This window comes from Pan troglodytes, chromosome 9 (assembly GCF_028858775.2).
Source record: "Pan troglodytes isolate AG18354 chromosome 9, NHGRI_mPanTro3-v2.0_pri, whole genome shotgun sequence".
Lineage (NCBI taxonomy): Eukaryota > Metazoa > Chordata > Mammalia > Primates > Hominidae > Pan > Pan troglodytes.
The window spans coordinates 98,048,995-98,071,679 of record NC_072407.2 but is presented as its reverse complement, the minus strand read 5'-3'; the positions used below and the strand labels follow the sequence as shown (position 1 = coordinate 98,071,679).

General features: G+C 37.6%; 1 pseudogene; it reads right to left on the bottom strand.

The window, feature by feature from the left end:
• Positions 1–2,984: 2,984 nt before the first annotated feature.
• Positions 2,985–22,485, bottom strand: LOC107967301 (large ribosomal subunit protein eL32-like; annotated as a pseudogene).
• Positions 22,486–22,685: the final 200 nt, after the last annotated feature.

Sequence of the window (22,685 nt, the reverse complement as noted above, 5' to 3'; positions counted from 1 at the left end):
GGCTAAATTTTGTATTTTTAGTAGAGACAGGGTTTCACCATGTTGGCCAGGCTGGTCTTGAACTCCTGACCTCAGGTCATCCACCTGCCTTGGCCCCCCAAAGTGCTGGGGTTACAGGCTTCAGCCACTGCACCCGGCCTCCGACTCAATTTTTAAAGCTGGCATAATCATGACACAAACATAAGACATGGCTGGCACATGGTAGGAAAATTATAGACTAGTCACACTCATGAATGTAGTTTCAAAAATCTTAAACCCAATTTTAACCAACACAATCCAGTTGTATATAAAAGACATAATACGTTATGGCTAAGTTGGGTTTCTCCCAGGAGTACAAAGTTGGTTTAAAAAGTTGGCAGGAACAAGAAGAGGATGCCCACTATCATCCATTCCTACCTGATCTTCTGGTGGAAGTCCTACTCAGTACAAGAAAACAAAAAGAAAAAAATACATTAAAATTGTACAGAAACAAAACAATCATAATTGGATAATCATAAATATATGTGGTTATTCATTTAGAAAACCCCAGAGAATCTAGCCAATTTTCTGGAAACTAAATCCACACACAAAAGCAGTTTTTATATGCCACCAACTATTAAAAAGCATAACTTGAAAATCATATTCACAGTAACATCAAAATCTAGGATATGTGTGGATATACATGTATATGTTTGTGTATTGAGCCTTACATGCATAAAATTATCAAATTCTAATAAAGAACATTTTTAAAGACCAAATAGATAATTACCATGCTCTTTGACAGGAAGCGTCTATAGTATAAAGTCAGCAACTTTTTCTAACTCAGAATTCCCCAGGGTACCTCTTGGTGATTCCATGCCCAGTGATAATAGCGCATGGGCAATTGCAACTACCTAGTCTTGAAAAGGGCAAGGTAACCAGAAACTCAGTTCCCTCAAAGATAAAGGACTGGGTCACCTACCAAGAGAAGCATCCAAGAGATATTCTGACCAAGGGAAGTCTACCATGGGTGGTAAAGGTGGGAGATGATGAATATCGACTGACGGCCTCAGGACCAACTACAGCAGTAGGGAGTGTACTTACTCCATCTACATTTAAGCCTTTTATTCTTCTCTTTTTCAGGTACCTGTACCTTAAAAATTTGAAGAATCAGTGACAACATAGAGTGAACATAGTGTGAGGGTTGAGTGGATCTGAAGGGTGCAACGGGTTGCAGTAGCAGATCTCAAAAGGGCTCCATCCATATCGCTTTAATCTATCCTAGACAGCTGCTGTCAAGATGATTGCCTCCTACATATTTCTTGACGATTGCCTGAGGGCATCGTCTTTAGCGGACTACTTGGGACAAGCCTTAAGTAGAAGAGAATTTCTGTCCCAACAGGGGCTTTCAACCAATTTAGGGTGGTGGATAAATAGCCCAGATCCCTTCTCCTTTAGTGGATAAGTCTCATGTGTGTTTCACACTATCTTTCAGAGTTCCCAGTGGGAATAAGCCCGGTTGCTCATTGTGGTAATCTGTTTATAAATAAATGCTTTATTGGTTCTTATTCTTTCCACGTCTCACTTCCTTAAGCCTTCACAGTGCTTCCAGGTATCACCTTCCAGATAAACTCCCTGCATGCAGATCTTTGTCTTAGTATCTACTGTGGGGGGAATTAAACTAAAACAAAATCTAAATGTCCATCAATGTTAGAAGAGGTAAATTGAGGTATTGTCATAAAATGGAATGTAATGCTACAAGAAAAGGGAATGAGCTAAATACATCAACATAATGTTGAATGAAAGAAGCAAGTCACACACAAAAAACCCTACACCTTGATTCTATTTTTTAAAAATATTTTAAAAGGCCAAACTAAACAAGATGTTATTTAAGAATACATACTGCAAACCAAAAATAAAATTCTAAGCTCCCCAATCGACTGAATGGACCCCTTTTTGGCCAACGGGATCCCAAAGAAACCTGACAAACAAGTTCAGGCCATAATGGGAAGGAGTCAGACATGTCTCACTGTACACTCCTCCCTTTGGAGTTTAGACACATCTGACCAGCATTAATATTAAAACAGAGATCTTGAGACTGACGAAGCAGGCTCTTGATAGCAATAAGATACCAGATTCCAACCTGACTCTGGTATAGCACCACATGACAAATAGCAGGCCTTGAGGGAAGTCACTTTACTGCCAAATATATTTCTTTGACATATATTGAAATAGCCCTGCAAAGCTGTCTCTTGTGGGGGAAATGTGCATTCTGTAGAGAATCTCCTTCCCTTACTATGTCTTTTATGCAGAGTCTGACACCATTTAAGGTCTGATAAGAGACATTTTCTCTGAAGCCTGCTACCTCAAGGCTCTATCTACATGATAAGAACCTTGGCTTCCACAACCTCTCCTTTTATCTTAACTCAATATTTCTTTATGCTGACTTCAACTCTTTAGGCAGAGCTAAACTCCTTCGACCAATTGCTAATTAGGAAATCTTTGAATGCACCAATGACTTGGAAATCCCCCCACCACCCAACTCCCCCACTGCTTCAAGATATCCCACTTTTCCAGGCTGAGCCAATGTATACCTTCCATGCATTGATTTATGTCTTTGCCTGTAACTTCTGTATCCCTAAAATGTATAAAACCAAGCTGCAACCCAACCACCTTTGGCACATATTGTCAGGAAGGACCTCTTGAGGCTGTGTCACAGGTCATAGTCCTTAACCTTGGCAAAATAAAACTCTAAACTGATTGAGACCTGTCTCAGATACTTCTTGGTTTATAATACAGATTGGCAAAACCGCAAAGAAAAGCAAGAGACTGATTCTCATAAAAGCCAGCCTAATGGTTGCCTCTGGGGAACAAAGAGAGCTTTTAAGGTACTGGTAGTGTTCTGTTTCTTAACCTGGCTGTTGTGTATGCCATTATTTGTTATCTTATTCCTTAATTTATTCATACCTTTCTTGGCAGTTTTTATGGTTTTCTTTAAACACAAGTAAAACGTGCACACAACCTGTCTATTCATTTTCTTTGCTGTGCAGCCTGGCATTAGGATTAGTGACTCTGATGATGAGCTAGGCTGCTCTTTCCATGATGGCTGTGTGGTTCTTCTTTGAGAAAACATTGTGAGCATTCTCAGCCCAGTAAGATTTGTTGCACATCAGCAGCACATCCAGCTCCTTGACATTGGATACTAGGAACTTCCGGAAGCCATGGGCAGCATGTGCTTTGTCTTCTTGTTGCTCCTATAACCAGTGTTGGACATCAAGTTCTGGCCCTTGAATCCTCTGCATACCCTGTTGTTAATACCTCTGGGTTTCCACCAGTTACACTTAATTTTGACATATCGATCTGTCCCGATGATGAACTTCTTGATCCTCTTTATGAAAATCTTGGGCTCCACGAGGGGTCTGAGTGTGGCTGTGATGGTGAATAGGAGATGGCTGCCACCTTCATAGGCAGCATCACAGAAGAGACTTTATTTATATGTTGTGTATTTAATATCTTTTACAATAAACAATTTTTAAATGCTGTCAAATTAAGAATGTGAAAAACGGAAGGAGCATTGCAGTCAATCAACTAATTGATCATTAAGTATGAGGATTTTGCACTCAAATTGCCTTGTGTCTTTAAGTTTCCATTCCATTTTAATGAAACCAGAAATTGAAATCAGAAAATGCATTATGTATGTGATTCATGCAAGAAAGACTTCAGAGAATAAAACCATATCAAAAAGAAAGGCCTTGGCCCTGACATCAAAAGATTTGTGAATGCTGGCACATTATAAACTTTACATTAAAAATAAATTTTAAAATTATGTTTTAAGTTTAAAAATATAATTTATATATGTATGTATGTATATAATGTATACATAGATAATTCTGTTTAACATACATACATAATTCTGTTTAACCCAATTTTATTTTTCTTTTTTAAATTAACTAACCAACTACCACTTCTATTCACATCACATAAGAGGACATCTACTCTACTAAACAGTAAGGAAATCAACTAAAGATTGTGTAGGGCTTTGTTTGGAAACTAATGGAAAGTGAAGACAGAATGGCACAGAGGTTATGTATGTTTAAAAATTAAACCTGATTTTTAACATTTATTCTTGAAAAACATGCAACAAATATTAAGGAAAATTATCTCCAATATGAATGAGTATAACATTAAGTAATCTTCAAAGTAGTTTTTACTCATTACTGATTCATATACTAACCTAAAAGCAACATGTCAGTTTTCAAAGCACTAAAGAAAAAGTATATATGAATAGTGAGAGAGATACAGAGAGAGAGCACCCCCATTTATATTTGTGTGTCTCCATTTGTATAATCCTGCCTTTCAATACTTGCTGGAAAAATAGAAGATTATTCTACATCTGGTCTTTTGGTTAAAGTTAGCAGGGCATTTTTGTTAATCTTTGGAGTGATCAGAAGGTTTGAAAGATGTCTTAATCCTGCTCTGAGTGTGTTAAAGTAGATGTCTTTTTTCACTTTACAAAATCAAAAGAGAGTGGTGTTATGAGGATTAGATTTTGACAATTCAACCCAAATGACTTTGTTATGGAAAAATATTCTGCGTCCTTTCTCTAATCCAGAAAGTATATTCATAGAGAGGGCACTATAACTACACTAAAATATAGTTGCAAATATGAAAATTAAATGTGATAGAAAAAACACAGCTGTTAAAGGGCAGTGACTGTGTGAATTCATTTGAGTGTTACATGTCTATGATGATGTGGATTATTCAAGATTTTTTCCAAACTCATTTCAAAGATTCTCACTTTAGCATTTCAAAGGTAGTGGATAATATTTGTAAAAAAAAAAAAAGTTTCACTTCTTTTAAATCAATAATAATAGGGCTTGAAAGCAAAATATGCAAAGGCTTATGAAATAATGTATACCAGGGAGTTCTGAATGTCAATTGTGTGCACAGATGTCTCAGTTGGGGCATAAAATATTGGCATGTTTCATAGCAGTTTTTCTTTCCTCAAGAAGTTATTTGCACTTGTGCAATGACACGAGCACTTCATGTGACATAGAGAAAAACTGAAAATCTCAAAAAGAAATGGATAAAGATTTGGATCTCCAAATTTAACTGACCCTGGAAGTAAGTTATTCAATAAATAAGACATTGCATATGTATATTTATTTTCTTTTATTTTAGATTCAAAACATATTAAGGCATATTTCACCTCAAAGAAGCATGTTCAAACTACTTTAAGTTTTTGAAGTTAAAAACATGTAGTGCTCTATTCAGAGAGTCCAGATTTTAAAAAGAAAGTTCAGTTGGCTCTATCACTTTTCCAGATATGATGGTTCCCTTCCCATTTCAATATAATGTCAGGCTTTTTGAATTCTTCCTATTATTCCTTCAGTAACACAATTGGATTCAGACATTGTGGAGACTTGAATAGAGAGTTAGATTTTCTACCTCTCTGTATAGTTCTTTCTCTAGAAACTGTTTCTCAAAGTATATTTCATGAAATATTAGTTCTGGGCTTTGCAACATACACTCAAAGGGATTCCATTTTCAAGTTAGTATAGAAGGTACTAGAGCCCATTCTTAGAGAAGTATAAAAGATATTGGTGTTTTGGAAGTTTTCTCTAGCAAACAAAACCGTTTAACTTATTTAGAAACTGGAATTTTCTAAGTTTATTTGGCGTTTTTCACATAACCCTAATTGATATCCTATGGTATAGTTAGCCAAATGCTGTTCTGTGTAATTTATCCTAAGAGTGTATTCTGGCTGACCTTTAAAGAATATGAATTTCTATAAAATGCAAACACTGATATATTTGTATTTGCAATAAAAACATACTTTGTACATAATAATTAAAAAACCAACATTTTACTGATTTATCTTCAAGCTCAACATCACTCTTTCCAGAGATTACTTTTGTTTGCTTTGCCTGACTAAGGGGATACAGAGACTAAAGTTTGAGGAGCACTTCTTCACATGACATGGGATACTTTTCCGGTAATAATGATATAAGGAAACTAAAGTTTTAAAACAAGAGGCCAGAGTGGGGAAACACCTGACTTTTTGCTGTGTTTGAGGAAAGAATTTGGATCTGCCTGAATTGATAGCTGTAGTTTAAAGACTGCATTCAAGGCTTAAGGCATAAAACAGGGTAAAGGAATACTGGTCTGTGTTCTAAGGGAATGTAGCTAAGGAGTCTTTGAGAGAACTTCAGAGGACAAAAGTAGGTGACATTTTCTGGACATTGTATTCTACTTTTATTTGAAACCTCTGATTACCCTTTTAAACTATTTCCCCCTTTTAACCTATATGGATTTTTACTTTTTAAATTTTTTTTTAGACAGAAACTCTCTATGTAGCTCAGGCTGGTCTCTAACCCCTGGGTTCAAGCGATACTCCCACCTCAACCTCCCGAGTAGCTGGGAATACAGGTTCGTCACCTCACCCAGCTGATTTTTTTCATTTCTTTACTAGCTATTCCTAATATCATGCATTGGTTATACATTCATATCATTTTTATCTTATTTTATTATTTTCACTATTTCAACTTTTAGTTCTCTGGTTGTAATTATTTTTTTATAGAGTAGTCCCCCATTATCCACAGGAGATACATTCCAAGACCCCCAGTGGTTGCCTGAAACTGTAGATAGAACCAAACTCTATATATACTATGCACAGCTTCCTTTTTCTTTCTTGACAATTTCACAGAGAGAAGATTTATTCTTAGCATAAATCTTAGCCACCTCTGCATACAACTTTTTTCTTTCCTTATTAAGTCAAAAACGTTCACCTTTTCATTTAAAGGAAGCCTTTACAGCTTCTCTTTGACATATCCAAATCACCAGCATCACTACTCTTGTACTGTGTAGCCACTATTAAGTAAAACAAGGATTACTGAACCCAAGCACTGAGATACTGTGACAGGTGATCTGATAAACCAAGACGGCTACTGAGTTACTAACAGGCAAGTAGCAGAGACAACATGGATACTCTGAACAAAGGGATTATTCGCATCCTGGGCACTACTCAGAAGAGCACACAATTTAGAAGTTATGAGTTGTTTATCCTTGGAATTTTCCATTTAATATTTTTGGACTGAGGTTGACCGCGGGTGACTGAAACTGGAAAGCAAAACCACAGATAAGGAGGATACTTCTGTATATCATTGATTTTTAATCTTTCTTTGTTAATTCCATTTTATTTCTATATCTCATTTTATCACCTAGTTTTATGTTCCTTAGCCTCTCACACTTTTCCTTTACATTGTTTGATAAATGCTTTTTAAAATTATTGTAGTTTGCATCATCTCTTTATCGATGAGTGCATCATATTTATTTCTTCTTTCTGCTCTAGAAATGTATTAAATGTCAAGCAACTAATAATAACAGAGGAAACTGTGAGGATACCTGTCCACATCCTAAGTAATGAAAGCTGTTGGATGGATTTTGTCTCTAGCTGGCTCTGTGTGGCCCTTCCATCTTTCCTTAAAAGACTCCAGTTTCCACCCTATTCCTTTTAGTGTTAAATTCCTTGAATCTACAAACTGGATAATTATATTTACCTATAGAAAATCCATTTCAGCAGAGAAAAAAAGTGCTATTTTTTATGGTAAGGTGAAAATAAGTAAACATTCATTCATCCACTCAATAGATATTTATTCTTGTGAAGAAGTGAAGTGAGAAGGTCTATGTTCAGGGGTCTCTCTGCATAATAACAACCACAACTTCAACAAGAATTAACACTTGAAGTTTTTTTCTGTATGATGAACACTATTAGAAGCATTTAGCATGTCCTAACTCATTTCATATTTTTTAAAAACTATGTGATAGATATTATTATCACTTGTGTACAGAAGTAAAAATTGAAGCAAAAAGAAATTAAATAAATTTCTCAGGATCATATAGCTAGTTAACACCTCAGGATTAATTTCAGCAAGTAAACTTGATGGTTTTAAGCCTTCTGTTTAAATTAAGAAGACATGATGTGTTCAAAACTAGACTTTTAAAATCCTCTTAACAATCTGTTTCCAAGTACCTATTTGATTCACCTTGGTTCAAACCAGTATTAAAAGAGGATCATCCACATATACAAATATTAGTCCTCATATGTTCATTACCCCCAATTTCTAAGTTTTGTCCTGCCTACCACAGCAATTATACTAGTTTATCAAGGCATCCAGAGATGACAATTTAGGAAAATAGAATATCTTTATCTACAGCTGGAGCATCAGCTATATGAAATTCCCATATTATCATCTACTCTATTGAATCAGGCTTGAAAATATGTCAGCCTTATCTACATCTTTTGCTCTTCTTCACAGGCTCAAAATGGAGCCATTCTAAGCCATTCATGCATGCTTTATTTATTCTAGAAGTCATCTTGGTTATAGTTGGCTACCAAGGATAGGAATGAGTGACCTAGAAAATTTCCCTTACTGGTTATTCTTCTAGAGTTGTGGGATGGAAGATCAAAAGATTGTGACGGCTCCAATCTGGTCCCATTTATAATCCTCACATTCCTTGCACCTGAAGCTCTAACCCCTAATGAAGGACCTAATTTGTGTTCTTTTGATGAGGACTTCATGCCTTCCTAATCCCATCTTAGAGGCTTTTTACATGTTAGGAATGTTGCAACGGTGTGAGGGACAGCTGCGAGCACATTATACAGGTTAAACTATATGACCTACAAGTCGTTTTCACCAATTTCCATCTTTTCTCATGAGAACCAAGCCAAATTTAGGTTAAGAAGGAATTACTTAATTAAGGTTTTTAGAATGGTAGTGACTGCATCTTTTACTGAATTACTCATATAAACAAGAAACCAAATTCTAATTAAATATGTCATAACTATTTGAACATCAGAGTACTAGAAGAGCAAAGAATTGGTGTACTGTTTACTGTGCTTGCAATGCCCTTCCCTGCCATTCTTTCTTCACCTGGATAATTTACGCATTTTAAGTTCATTTATCAACTCCTCCAGGAAGCCTACCTTATACCCCTAAGTTGAGCTAATTATTCCTATCCAATGCTCCCAAAGGATCATCTACTTATTTCTGATGGTGTCCTCTGTTTTTATTTTTTTAATTATCACAAGAAACAGTCATGTAAATTACGGAGGAATTTTACATATTACTCTGTATCTTTCATATAAAATTTCAGTGAGAAATTTTGTGTGTAATTCAATGCTATAAAGAGCTTTTATTTCTTCTGAAAGACTCATGTGATTCTTCCTTCCTGATAATGAGAACGATATAACTGATGGTGTGTTTAATTTTATATATGGCTGCCAGAAAGCTCAGGGCCAAATCTTAAGATTCTGTTAACATTGGCATATTGTTCTAACCTTTTCTCTGGGTCTTTTATTCTTTTAATTTCTTGTAGCTTTTGTTACGAGCCACCTTAAAACCTGTGTGGAAAAGAGAGTTTCAATAAATATTTGCCAAAATACAATGTAGATGAAGAAGGTAACTATCCAGTAAATTCTTTTATTCTAGAACAAACATGAGTTATTAAGTCAAAAATCTTTAATTAGTTTCTCTTGTTTAGTTTGGGCTTTTTGTTTTCTAAGTGAATTGCATTAGTTTAGACTTGTTTGGCTATTCCTAATGAATCTGCATTCAGTAAAGAATTGACTGATTACATCTTAAGCTATGTTTCAAGGGTTTAATTTATAAAATTGGGCCATGTACAACTCCAAAGAGCAACACTTCACAATCAACCCCTTCTCTCTTTTTTCCCCTCAATTTTCCTATTCAAGTTTACCTTATGTAAATGTTGCAGGCCTAGGAACATATGTGAAGTCTACATATTTTGAAACTGTAGCCCTAAAATGTGAAAGATAAAAAAGAAGGATTTTGTTGATGTTTCTTCTCTGCCATCAAATTACTGCTAAGCATGACACCGTTTTCTGAGATTTCCTCTAACTTCACTCTTATTTTAAAAAACCAGTATTTCATTTGCCTTAAGACCTTTGGAGTATAGGAATAGCATCTAAGAATATAGCACTGTGATTCTAGAGTTCAAGCTTTGAAATTTAAACACAGAGATCAAAGATCTCTATTTGGGTAATACAAAAAAAAAAGTTTCTAGTTTTTCTTCTTTGCATATAATCACGCAGATGTTATATTTTGAACTAGTAGGGTATTCTAAATCACAAATAATATGAAAGCATTCCAAAGAGATGAATATACATTTTAGAACTAAACCTAGTCACATATTTTATGAAGAGAACATATTCTTCAGAAAGTCAATCACTCATCCAGAACAGTCTCCATGAATACCATTTTCCCTTGTGATTAAATGGTGTTCTTATGAGCATTGTCAAATCAGATCAAGAATTTTCTTGAGGCCAGTGTTTCTCATGTCTGTAATCCCAGCACTTTGGGAGGCTGAGGCAGGAGGCTTGCTTGAGCCCAGGAGTTCAAGACCAGTCTGGGTGAAGTAGTGAGACCCCGTCTCTACAAAAAATAAAAAGAAATTAGCCAGGCATGGTGGTGCATGCCTGTGGTCCCAGCTACTCGAGAGGCTGAGATGTGAGGATTACTTGGGCTGGGAGGTTGAGGCTGCAGTGAGCCATGATCACACCATTGCACTCCAGCCTGGGTGACAGAGTGAGACCCTGTCTGAAAAAAAAAGTTTATTTTTCCCTAAGGAGGCACCTATGAAACATATTCATTCCTTCATTCAAATATATATTTATTAAATGTCTACTTTGTGCCAAGCCCTCTTATGGATGCTTGAGACATATCGGTGGGCAAAGTCAACCAAGATTCCTTTATGGAGTTTATGTACTAGCTAAGAACCACCAATAATAAACAACAGATATGTGCACTATATGACAAGAAACAGTTAATAAGTGATGTAAGAAAGAAACAATTAGAGAAGGATAAAGGAAATGAGTTCAGGGATGTATATAAATTTTAAAATAGGATATTCAAGTTAGGCCTGAAAAAAAGACACATTTGAGCAAAGATTTAAAGGAGGTGTGAGAGCATTAATATTAGGATGGAAAAGTTGTTAGCAAAGATATGTCCAATTCATCTGGCTGTGGCAAGGGAGAAAGAAGCAAAAAAATTTTCAAGTCATTTTGAAGATGACTCAATTTTATCTTCAAGTCTGAATATTTCAAAGAGATTGTAACCCTAAGTGAAAATGTGGGTTTTAGATTAGTTTTCAGCTCAAAACACAAATTCAATTAAGGTCAAAGAGAGGTGGTTATCTCTTATATACCCCTTTGTTGTTATAAGTTGCAGTAGAAATGCAGTAGATAACCTTGAAAGTATAAGCAACTTTATGTTTATATTTATGTATATATTTATCTTATATACAACATGTTTCAATATTATATATTATATTTATGTTTATATTTATTTATATTTATGTATACCACATAAGTGTGATGTACATTAGATACCCAACATTAGACACTGAAAATAGGTATCAAAGCTCAACAGTTCATTCAGTACTTTCCAGGTGATTCAATAGCAATACATCAAGATGGAATATCTTGCAGGACAAATTCATCCCTCCCAAACCGCCAGAAATCCTTTCTCTACTTACCAATGCTTGAAGCAATATATCAAGCAGTCATGAAAATACCATGAATGTGAAAGTAATTTTAATGAATCAAAGAAGGAAGGCAACATGTCCACAGCTGTGTAGTTTAAGAGCCGTGATCAAACGGAGACAAATTAATTTACTCAGTGCAAAAGTGACAGTTGCTAGATTAAATCACAATAATAGAGATCATTGTCTGAAATGATTAGATTAATATACTCAAACACAAAGACAGCTTTTCTCTAAAAATTATTTCAGGTAGCTCAGTCTGTTGATATTTTTTAACATATCTCCAAGGTCACCAGAAAAAAACTAGAGGCACTGGGGTCTTCAATTACCACCAAAATTTTAGCTATGCTTAATCCTCTGCTTTGCTTTGGTCTGACCTATGCTATATGTCTCTTTTTTTTAAATGAATTTCATATAGAACTAGTATCCACAGAGCATGTATAACTTGCCAGGCACTATACTAGATGCCTTTATATGTATCATCTCACTTATTTCTCATATTCCTATATGTATGTATGTGTAGTTATATGCACATAATGTAGGAATATGGGACGGGAAGTAAAGAATATTAACTGCATTTTACAGAAACATGCTTGGGAAGTATTAGAGCCAGAATTCTACTCAGGGTTTCTAGTTCTGCTAAGCCATCTGCTGCTCAACAGAGACCACTGTAATAACTTCTATTTGCATAGCATTTTACTGTTTGTAAAGTACATTCATATTTTATTTGATTATATCATAACCTTAAAATGGTTCTAATTATCTTGATTTTCTTCACAATTCTCAGTCTGTGGATTGTTATAACTGCAAACTCTGCAAAAAAGGCTATAGCCACATGCCTATCTGTGTGTGTTTTTGAACTTTCATATACCACACTTATAAGACAAACTCATTACATCTGCCTCTCTCTCATGAGAAAGAAAGAGGCTGCATTTTCAGTAAATGCAATGATACAAAGTATGGCAAATTACTTAGCTTCTCTAAGAATGTATCTTCAAGTACAAAATAATAATAATAATAATATATACCTACTTCTGTACCTCATAGAATTGTTGTGAAGATAAAGTGTGATAATACAGTGTTTATAAAAGAGCTTGAAAATTGCTTATAATAATGCTTTTACCTAATGATTGCTATTAAAGATAATTTATAGGTACCTTTATAATACATTTGCTTCTTTACTTTCATTTTTAGTTTCATTGCTTTTCAACATACATAAATATGTGCTTGATAGTAAAAGTTTATATGTACCAAAATATATAAAGTAGAATTCTAAAATTCCATTTGATACTCACCTTTTTCAATTGAACTAATTTTCCTAAGAAGTAAACATGATTACTAGTTTGATACTTGTTCCTGAAGATCTTTTAATATGTATTTATATACATGGATTTAAGGCCTGCAATTTTTTCTAAATATATATTAATCAAATATTTTATTGGACAACTTTTTTGTTTTTGCGAACAACATGTCTTGGAGATCTTGAATAGCTACGCAGTCAATTATTTTAAAATGGATGGTTAAGCTATTTCCTTTGTGTTTGTGTGTGTATGTCTATAATAAACACCCTTTTTTTTTTTGAGACAGGGTCTCGCTCTCCAGGCTGGAGTGCAGTGGCACAATCTCGGCTCACTGCAACCTCCACCCCCAGAGTTCAAGTGATTCCCCTGCCTCAGCCTCCCTAGTAGCTGGGATTACAGGTGTGTGCCACCACGCCCAGCTAATTTTTGTATTTTTAGTAGAGACGGGGTTTTGCCATGTTGGCCAAGCTGTTCTCGAACTCCTGACCTCAAGTGATCCACCCTCCTCGGCCTCCCAAAGTGCTGGGATTACAGGCCTGAGCCATCACACCCAGCCGAACACCCATCTTTATGCACAAGTTAGAATATTTTACCAAGCTAGAATCCTGTAAGTGCAATGTTGGGATCAAAAAGCATATTAGAAATTTGTATAGATACTGCCTGTGCCAAATTAGACATCCTCCAACAGTATATGAGTGTCTTTCTTGGAATGCTTGCAAACACTACTTACTGTCAGTAAGTCCTTTTTCTCTGTCCTATGAGTAAAAATGATGTCATTTCTATTTTAATTATCTTCGTTATTAGCAGCAAGGTGTACTATATTTTAATTTGCATACTATTAGATAATCGCATTTTTTCCATGAAATATCTTCTTATGTCCTCTGCTGAGATGTTGCTTTTCCTATGATTTGTAGATACTCTTTGTATAGTATGGTCATTTTTCTCTTGTTATTTTATATGTAATAAATATTTTCTTCCTGTCTGTCACCTTTCATTTTTGTTTATGTTATCACTTACCAGAAACAAGTTTCACATATTAATATAGTCAAATCTGTTAGTCTTTTCCTTTTTGGTTTCTAGTTTTCTGATTTGCTTAAGGTATTTCTTATCCAAAAATTATAAAAATAGTCTTTTGCATTTTATACTTATACTTCTACTTTTCTATTCATTGTAGTAAATACAGTTAGATTTGTATCTCAAACTATCTATAAAAAGATAGTTTTGATTGATTTAAAATATATATATATCTATCTGGGCCAGGCATGTTGGCTTATGCCTGTAATCCCAGCACTTTGGGAGGCCGAGGCAGGCCAATTTCTTGAGCCCATGAGTTTTAGAGCAGCTTGGGGTGAAACCCCATCTCTACTAAAAATACAAAAATTAGCCAGGCCTGGTGCCTGTAGTCCCAGCTACTCGGGAGGCTGAAGTGTGAGGATTGCTTGAGCTTGGGAGGCGAAGGTTGCAATGAGCAGACTTCGTGCCACTGCGCTCCAGCCTCAATGACAGGGCAAGACTCTTGTCTCAAGAAAAAAATAAATTAGGCTGGGCGCGGTGGCTCATGCCTGTAATCCCAGCACTTTGGGAGGCCGAGGCAGGCGGATCATGAGGTCAGGAGATCGAGACCATCCTGGCTAACACAGTGAAACCCCGTCTCTACTAAAAAATACAAAAAATTAGCCGGGCGTGGTGGCAGGCGCCCGTAGTCCCAGCTACGCGGGAGGCTGAGGCAGGAGAATGGCGTGAACCCGGGAGGCGGAGCTTGCAGTGAGCCGAGATCGCGCCACTGCACTCCAGCCTGGGCGACAGAGCAAGACTCCGTCTCAAAAAAAAAGAAAAAAGAAAAAGAAAAAAATAAATTAAAAATCTATCATCTGTCTCTTTTTAACATTGAGTGCAACAGGCAGCCAACATCATTTTTTGATAAGTTCATTCTTTCCCCACTGATTTGAAGTGACTTAAACCATATAATTGATCCCCATTTATACATAAAACTTTTCTTGGATGGCTCTCTATTCTGTTCATTTTGCCTTCTAATATTTCCTCATCTAGCTCTAATCAATGTGACTATATATATTCTGTAATTGTAATAATGGGGTAAGTGCTATTTATATTCTTTCACTTAAAACACTGTAAACATTCCTCCATGATTCTATACCGTTTTTCTAATTATTATTTGAATGGCTATAATTCATTATTTAAATGTACCTTATTTCTCTCCCATTATTGGGCATTTCTATTGTTTGTTTCTAATGATAAGGCTGCAATTAACATCTCATTGCCTCTCTTTTCTCTCTCTCTCATTTTTTGGGGTAAATATTTAGTAAAATTCATGAATTTAGAAATTCATGAATTTCTTTATGAATTTTGCTATGTTTTGCCTTATTACTAAGAAGATTGCTGTAGTTTACAGTGTTCTCAGTATTATATAAATGTACTTATTTCATTGTGATCTTGTGAGCATTGAGTGTTTTTTTATATTTAATAATTTAGTAGAATACTACTTCAAGACTCCCTCATAATTGTATATGGAGCTAGTCACCTGTCCCATTGTTCTGAATGCATTTTATTCATCTATATCACAGGCATATAATTATTGTTCATTAAATAATAAAAAATCTTAATCTATGAGTTTGAAAAGTGTATGTAATCTTTGATAGCTTCATGCCTCTTTTTGTCAAATCATCATAATAGACAACACATTGTGAACTATGGGATAATTGTTTACAATAAAGTCCAATTTTAGACGTTTACTTTTCTGGTTATTTATGGCTATTTAACAAAATCACCCTAAAATTTAGTTGTGTAAAACAACTATTTATTATGCTCACATATTCTTTTTTTTTTCTTTTGAGACAGAGTCTTGCTCTGTCACCTAGGCTGGAGTGCAGTGCTGCAATTGTGGCTCACTGAGTCGTCAGTCTCTCAGGCTCAAACAGTCCTCCCAACTCAGCCTCCCGAGTAGCTGAGGACCATGTGTACACACCACCACACTTCGTTAATTTTATTTTTATTTTTATTTTTGTAGAGACAAAGTCTCCCTATGTTGCCCAGGCTGGTCTTAAACTTCTGAGCTCCAGAGATCCTCCCATCTGAGCCTTCCAAAGTGCTGGGATTACAGGCATGAGCTGCCATACCCACCCATCCACTCACATATTCTGAACAAGACACAGCTGGCATAATTTTTTTCAGCTACATTTCAGTTGGATAATTTAAAGGTAAGGGTGACTTGATGACTGAGAACTGGAAACATGTGATGTCTGGTAGTTGAAACTGGATATTGGCTAGGACTTTAGCTGGTTGATGTTGGCTGTTAGCTGGAACGTCTACATATGACTTCTCCAAGTGACCTGGTATTCTTCATGACATGGTGACTGTGTTCCAAGAGTGACTATTGCTCTGTCTAGATAGGGAGAGAGAGAGAGAGAGTGAGAGAGAGAGAGAGAGAGAGAGAGAGAGAGGGACTAATGAAAACCATATCTTTTATAACCTAGCCTCAGAAGACACAAAATGTCACTTCTTTGTAGTCATGGGCTAACCTAGACTCAAGGAGAGAGAACATCAATCCCATCTCTTGATGGAGATTTATCAACATCACATTGTAAGAAGAAGTGGGATGAATTATATTTCTGTGGTGACTTTTTGAAAATATAATCTGCCATATTTACCACTGTAATCCAAATTTTTGTGATTCTTTTTTAAATTTTATTTTATTTATATAAATGTAGAGGGTACCAGTGTAATTTTGTTACATGAATGTGTTACTTAGTGGTGAAGTCAGGGCTTTTAGTGTATCCATCACTGGAATAATAATGTACATTGTACTTGATATGAGTTTGCTGTGTCCCCACCCAAGTCTCATCATGTAACTCCCATAATTCCCATGTGTCATGAGAGGGACAGGTGGGCGATGATTGAATCATGAGGGTGGATCTTTCCCATGCTGTTCTTGTGATTGTGAATGGGTCTCACAAGATCTGATGGTTTTAAAAAATGGGAGCTTCTCTGCACAAGCTTTTTTTTTTTTTTTTTTTTTGGCCTGCTGCCATCCACATAAGATGTGAGTCGCCCCTCCTTGCCTTCTGCCATTATTATGAGGCCTCCTCAGCCATGTGGAATTGTAAGTCCAATTAAACCTCTTTCTTTTGTAAATTGCCCAACTTCAGGTATGTCTATATCAGCAGCATGAAAACGGACTAATACAGTAAATTGGTACCAGTAGAGTGGGGCATTGCTGAAAAGATACCCAAAAATGTGGAAGCGCCTTTGGAATTGGGTAACAGGCAGAGATTGGAACAGTTAGGAGGGCTCAGAAGAAGATAGGAAAATGTGGGAAAGTTTGGAACTTCCTAGAGACTTGTTGAATGGCTTTGACAAAAATGCTGATAGTGATATGAAAAATAAGGTCTAGGGTGAGGTGGTCTGAGATGGAGATGAGGAAATTGTTGGGAACTGGAGCAAAAGTGACTCTTGTTATGTTTTAGCAAGGAGATTGGTGGCATTTTGCCTCTGCCCTAGAGATTTGTGAAACTTTGAACTTGAGAGAGATGACTTAAGGTATCTGGTGGAAGAAATTTCTAAGCAGCAAAGCATTCAAGAGGTGACTTGGGTGCTGTTAAAGGTATTGCGTTTTATTAGAAAAGTGGAGCATAAAAGCTTGGAAAATTTGCAGCCAGACAATGTGATAGAAAAGAAAATCCCATTTTCTGAGGAGAAATTCAAGCTGGCTGCAGAAATTTGCATAAGTAACAAAAGTAAAAAGGAGCCAAATATTAATCACCAAGACAACGGTGAATATGTCTGCAGGGTATGTCAGAGGTCTTCACAGCAGCACCTTTCATCACAGGCCTGGAGACCTAGGAGAAAAAAGTGGTTGTGTGGCTGGGCCCATGGTCCCCGTGCTGTGTGCAGCCTAGGAACTTGGTGACCTGCGTCCCAGCTGCTCTAGCTGTGGCTGAAAGGGGCCAACATAGAGCTTGGACTGTGGTTTCTGAGGGTGCAAGCCTCAAGCCTTGGCAGCTTTCATGTGATATTGAGCCTGTGAGTGCACAGAAGTCAAGAAATGGGGTTTGGGAACCTCCACCTAGATTTCAGAAGATGTATGGAAATGCCTGGATGCCCAGGCATAAGTTTGCTGCAGAGGTGGAGCCCTCATGGAGAACCTCTGCTAGGGCAGTGTGGAAGGGAAATGTGGACTCAGAGCCCCCACACACAGTCCCTGTGGGAGCACTGCCTAGGGGAGCTGTGAGAAGAGGGGCCACCTTTCTCCAGACCCAGAATGGTAGATCCACTGACAGCTTGCACCGTGCATCTGGAAAAGCCACAGACACTCCATGCCAGCCTGTGAAGGCAGCCAGGAGGGAGGCTGTACCCTGCAAAGCTACAGGGTTGGAGCTGCCCAAGACCTTGGGAACCCCTCTCTTGCATCAGCATGACCTGAGTGTGAGACATGAATCAAAGAAGATCATTTTGGAGCTTTAAAATTTGGCTGCCCCACTGGATTTTGGACTTGCATGGGGCCTGTAGCCCTTTTGTTTTGGGCAATTTCTCCCATTCGGAATGGCTGTATTTACCCAATTCCTGCACCCCCATTGTATCTAGGAAGTAAGTAACTTGCTTCTGATTTTACAGGCTCATAGGCAGAAGAGACTTGCCTTGTCTCAGATGAGACTTTGGACTGTGGACTTTTGAGTTATGCTGAAATGAGTTGAGATTTTGGGGGATTGTTGGGAAGGCATGACTGGTTTTAAAATGTGATTATAGGACATTTGGGAGGGGCCAAGGGTGGAAAGATATGATTTTGCTCTGTGTCCCCACCCAAATCTCATCTTGTAGCTCCCATAATTCCCACATGTTGTGGGAGGGACCTGGTGGGAGATGATTGAATCATGGGGTTGGGTCTTTCCCATGCTATTCTCATGATAGTGAATGGGTCTCATGAGATCTGATGGTTTTAAAATGGGAGTTTCTCTGCATAAGCTCTTTTTTTTTTTGCCTGCAGCCATCCAAATAAGATGTGATTTACTTCTTCTTGCCTTCCACCATGATTGTGAGGCCTCCCTAGCCATGTGGAACTTTAGTCCAGTTAAATCTCTTTCTTTTGTAAATTGCCCAGTCTCAGGTATGTCTTTATCAGCAGTGTGAAAACGGACCAATACAGTACTCATTAAGTAATCTCTCATTTTCCACTCCCCTCCCACCCTGTCACCCTTCTGAGTTGCCATTGTCTGTCATTCTACACTGTATGTCCATGTGTACACATTATTCAGCTCCCACTTAAAAGAGAGAACATGCAATTATTTTTTGGCTGATTTTGTAAAATATATTTACAGATTCTCTGGTCCTTGAAACATACAGATTCACATTCTACATTTTTACTGCAGTTCTGTTTAACCATTTATGGTGCTATTTGAGCTATTCTATCATCTTTTCCTTTGTACTCAAAATAATATTAAACAACATTCAGATGATATTCTACTTTCTGCTCTGTGCTAGTGAGATCTATTTTGTTTTTCACTTTGCTTGTAAGGAGACACGATCAGAATTTCAGTTCTATTTATGGTGAGTGTCAGGCTGTTTGGTCAAATGTTCAAGTGAATAGAAGAAATCATTTTGGAAGACTGGTGACAAGGAAATGTGAGGAAGAGGTTGTAGATGGACATCTTGGCATGGACCCAGAGTGTGAGAAATTTGTGTTATATGTGAATGCACACTTAGTTACCCATGAGAGAGGAGGGTCTCAATAATCTGGTGACAATATGTCCTATTTTGTGGATGTTAGTGGGTCTTTTTTCTCAGCCACCCCAGTACTTGCTCAATGAGCCTATAAACAATGTGGCCAGATGGGCAAGAATTGAGCTACAGATAGACAGAAAAATATGTCCTTTCTTTCAGCAAAGCTGAATCTGACTGTCTCCATCACTAAATGCCTAAGTTGCCAGTGACAAAAGCTGATGCTGAGTTTTCAATACGGTGGCATACCTGGGAGGGAGCATCCAGTCATCTAGTAGTAGATTGATTATATTACTCTCTGCCATTATGAAGTGGGCAATGATTTGTCCTCAGAGGAACAGACACTTATACTGGATAGACACTTATCCAGACACTTATTCAACACTTACTCTTCTCTGCCTGTCATGCTTTGCCCAGCCCCAACTTCTTTAGAATTACTAAATGTATATTCACTGCCATGGCATTCCACCTAACACTGAATTTGAACAAGGAACCCATTTTACAGTTAAAGTGAGACAATGCAAAATGTTACAAGAATCATTAATGGTATAATCAAGGCTGAGTTATGACACTGGCCAGGGGATTATATCTTATAAAATTAATATTCTTCCCTATAGAATACAACGCATCCCTTGAGATGGCTTCCAATATACGATACTCTTTCTCTCCCATAGACATCCATGGATCTATAACTCAAGGAAGGTGTGGAAGTGAGAGTGGGTTCACTCACTATTGTACAAAATGACCTATTTGCAAAATGTTTTTCCTTCTCTGCTGGATTACAGGCTTAATACCCAAGGAATGGAAAATTTCATTAAGGGAAATAACAATAATCTCACAAAAGCAGAAGTTAAGACTCACATCAGTTCATTTTGAGATCCCTGTATTGCTTAATTAATATGTAAAAAAGAAGTTACTGAATCAGTTAGTGATTGATCCTGATTATCAAAGGGATATGGGGTGCTGCTACACAATGAAGACAAGAAAAAACATATTTGAAATCTAGGGGACCTTCCAGAAGTGCTTCTTTGAACTGTGTATTAGTTCTTTCTCATTCTGCTATAAAGAAATATCTGAGAGCAGGCAATTTATAAAGAAAAAAGGTTTAATTGACTCACAGTTCCACCTGGATGAGCAGGCCTCAGAAAAATTACAATCATGTCAGAAGGCAAAGCAGAAGAAGACACCTTCTTCACAGGGTGGCAGGAAAGAGAAGTAGATGCAAGCAAGGGAAAAGCCAGACACTTACAAAACCATCAGATCTTGTGAGAACCTACTCACCAGCATGAGAACAGCATGGGGGAAACTGCCCCCATGATCCAGTGACTTACCACTGGGTCCCTTTCATGACATGTGGGGATTGTTGGGATTACAATTCAAGATGAGACTTGTGTGGGGACAAAGGCAACCCATATCATTCCACCCCAACCCCTCCCAAATCTCATGTCTTCACATTTCAAAACACAATCATGCCTTCCCAACAGTCCTCCAAAGTCTTAACTCTTTTCAGCATTAACCCAAAAGTCCAAGTCCAAAGTCTTATCTGAGACAATGCAAGTCTCTTTTGCCTAGGAGCCTGTAAAATCAAAAGCAAGTTGGTTACTTCCAAGATACAATGGGGATACAAGCATTGGGTAAATGCACCCATTCCAAAAGGGAGAAATTGGCCAAAACAGAATGGCTACAGGCCCCATGCAGGTCCAAAATCCAACATGGCAGTCATTAAATCTTAAAGCTCCTAAATAATTTCCTTTGAAACCACATGTCACATCCAGGTCATGCTGATGCAAGGAGTGGGCTCTCATGGTCTTGAGCAGCTCTGCCCCTGTGGCTTTGCAGGATGCAAACCCCCTCCCAGCTGCTTTCACGGACTGGTGTTGAGTGTCTGTCGCTTTTCCAGGTTAATGGTGCAAGCTGTCAGTGGATCTACCATTCTGGGGTCTGGAGGACAGTGGCCCTCTTTTCATAGCTCCAGTAGGCAATACCCCAGTGGGGACTGTGTGTGGGGGCTGTGAGCCCACATTTCCCTTCCACACTGCCCTAGCAGAGGTTCTCCATGAAGGCTCCATCTCTGCAGCAAACTTCTGCATGGACATCCAGACATTACCATACATCTGAAATCTAGGCAGAGGTTCCTAAACCTCAATTATTGACTTCTGTGCATCCACAGGCCCAACATCACATGGAAGCCACCAAGGCTTGGAGCTTGCACCCTCTGAAGCAATGGCCTGAGCTGTACATTGACCCCTTTTAGTCACAGCTAGGACGCTGGGCACCAAGTCATGAGACTGCACAAAGAAGCAAGGCCCTGGGCCTAGCCTACGAAATCATTTTTTCCTCCTAGGCCTCTGGGCCTGTGATAAAAGGGGCTTCCTTGAAGATATCTGACATGCCCTGGAGACATTTTCACTATTGTCTTGGCAATTAACATTTGGATCCTCATTACTTATGCAAATTTCTGTTGCCAGCTTGAACTTCTCCTCAGAAAATGGCTTTTTCTTTTCTATCACATCATCAGGCTGCAAATATTTTAAACTTTTATGCTCTGCTTCCCTTTTAAACGTAAGTTCCAACTCCAAACAATCTCTTTGTGAATGCATAAAACTGAATGCTTTTAAGAGCACCGAAGTCACCTCTTGAATGCTTTCTTGCTTAGAAATTTCTTCTGTGAGATATCCGAAATCATCTCTCTGAAGTTAAAGTTTCCCAGACCTCTATGGCAGGGGCAAAATTCTGCCAGTCACTTTGCTAAAGCATAGCAAAAGCTACCTTTATTCCTGTTCCCAGCAAGTTCCTTATCTCCATCTGAGACCACCTCAGCCTGGACTTTATTGTCCATATCACTATCAGCATTCAAAAAGCCATTGATTTGTTGAACAATTTGTTGAACAAAGCCATTCAACAAGTCTCTAGGAAGTTTTGAGCTTTCCCACATCTTCCTGTCTTCTGAGCCCTCCAAATTGCTCCAACCTCTGCCTGTTACCCCATTCCAAAGTCGCTTCCACTTTTTTGGGTATCGTTATAGCAGCACACCACTTCCTGTGGTATCAGTTTACTGTATTAGTCCATTCACTCACTGCTATAAAGAAATACCTGAGACTGGGTAATTTATAAAGAAAAGAGGTTTAATTAACT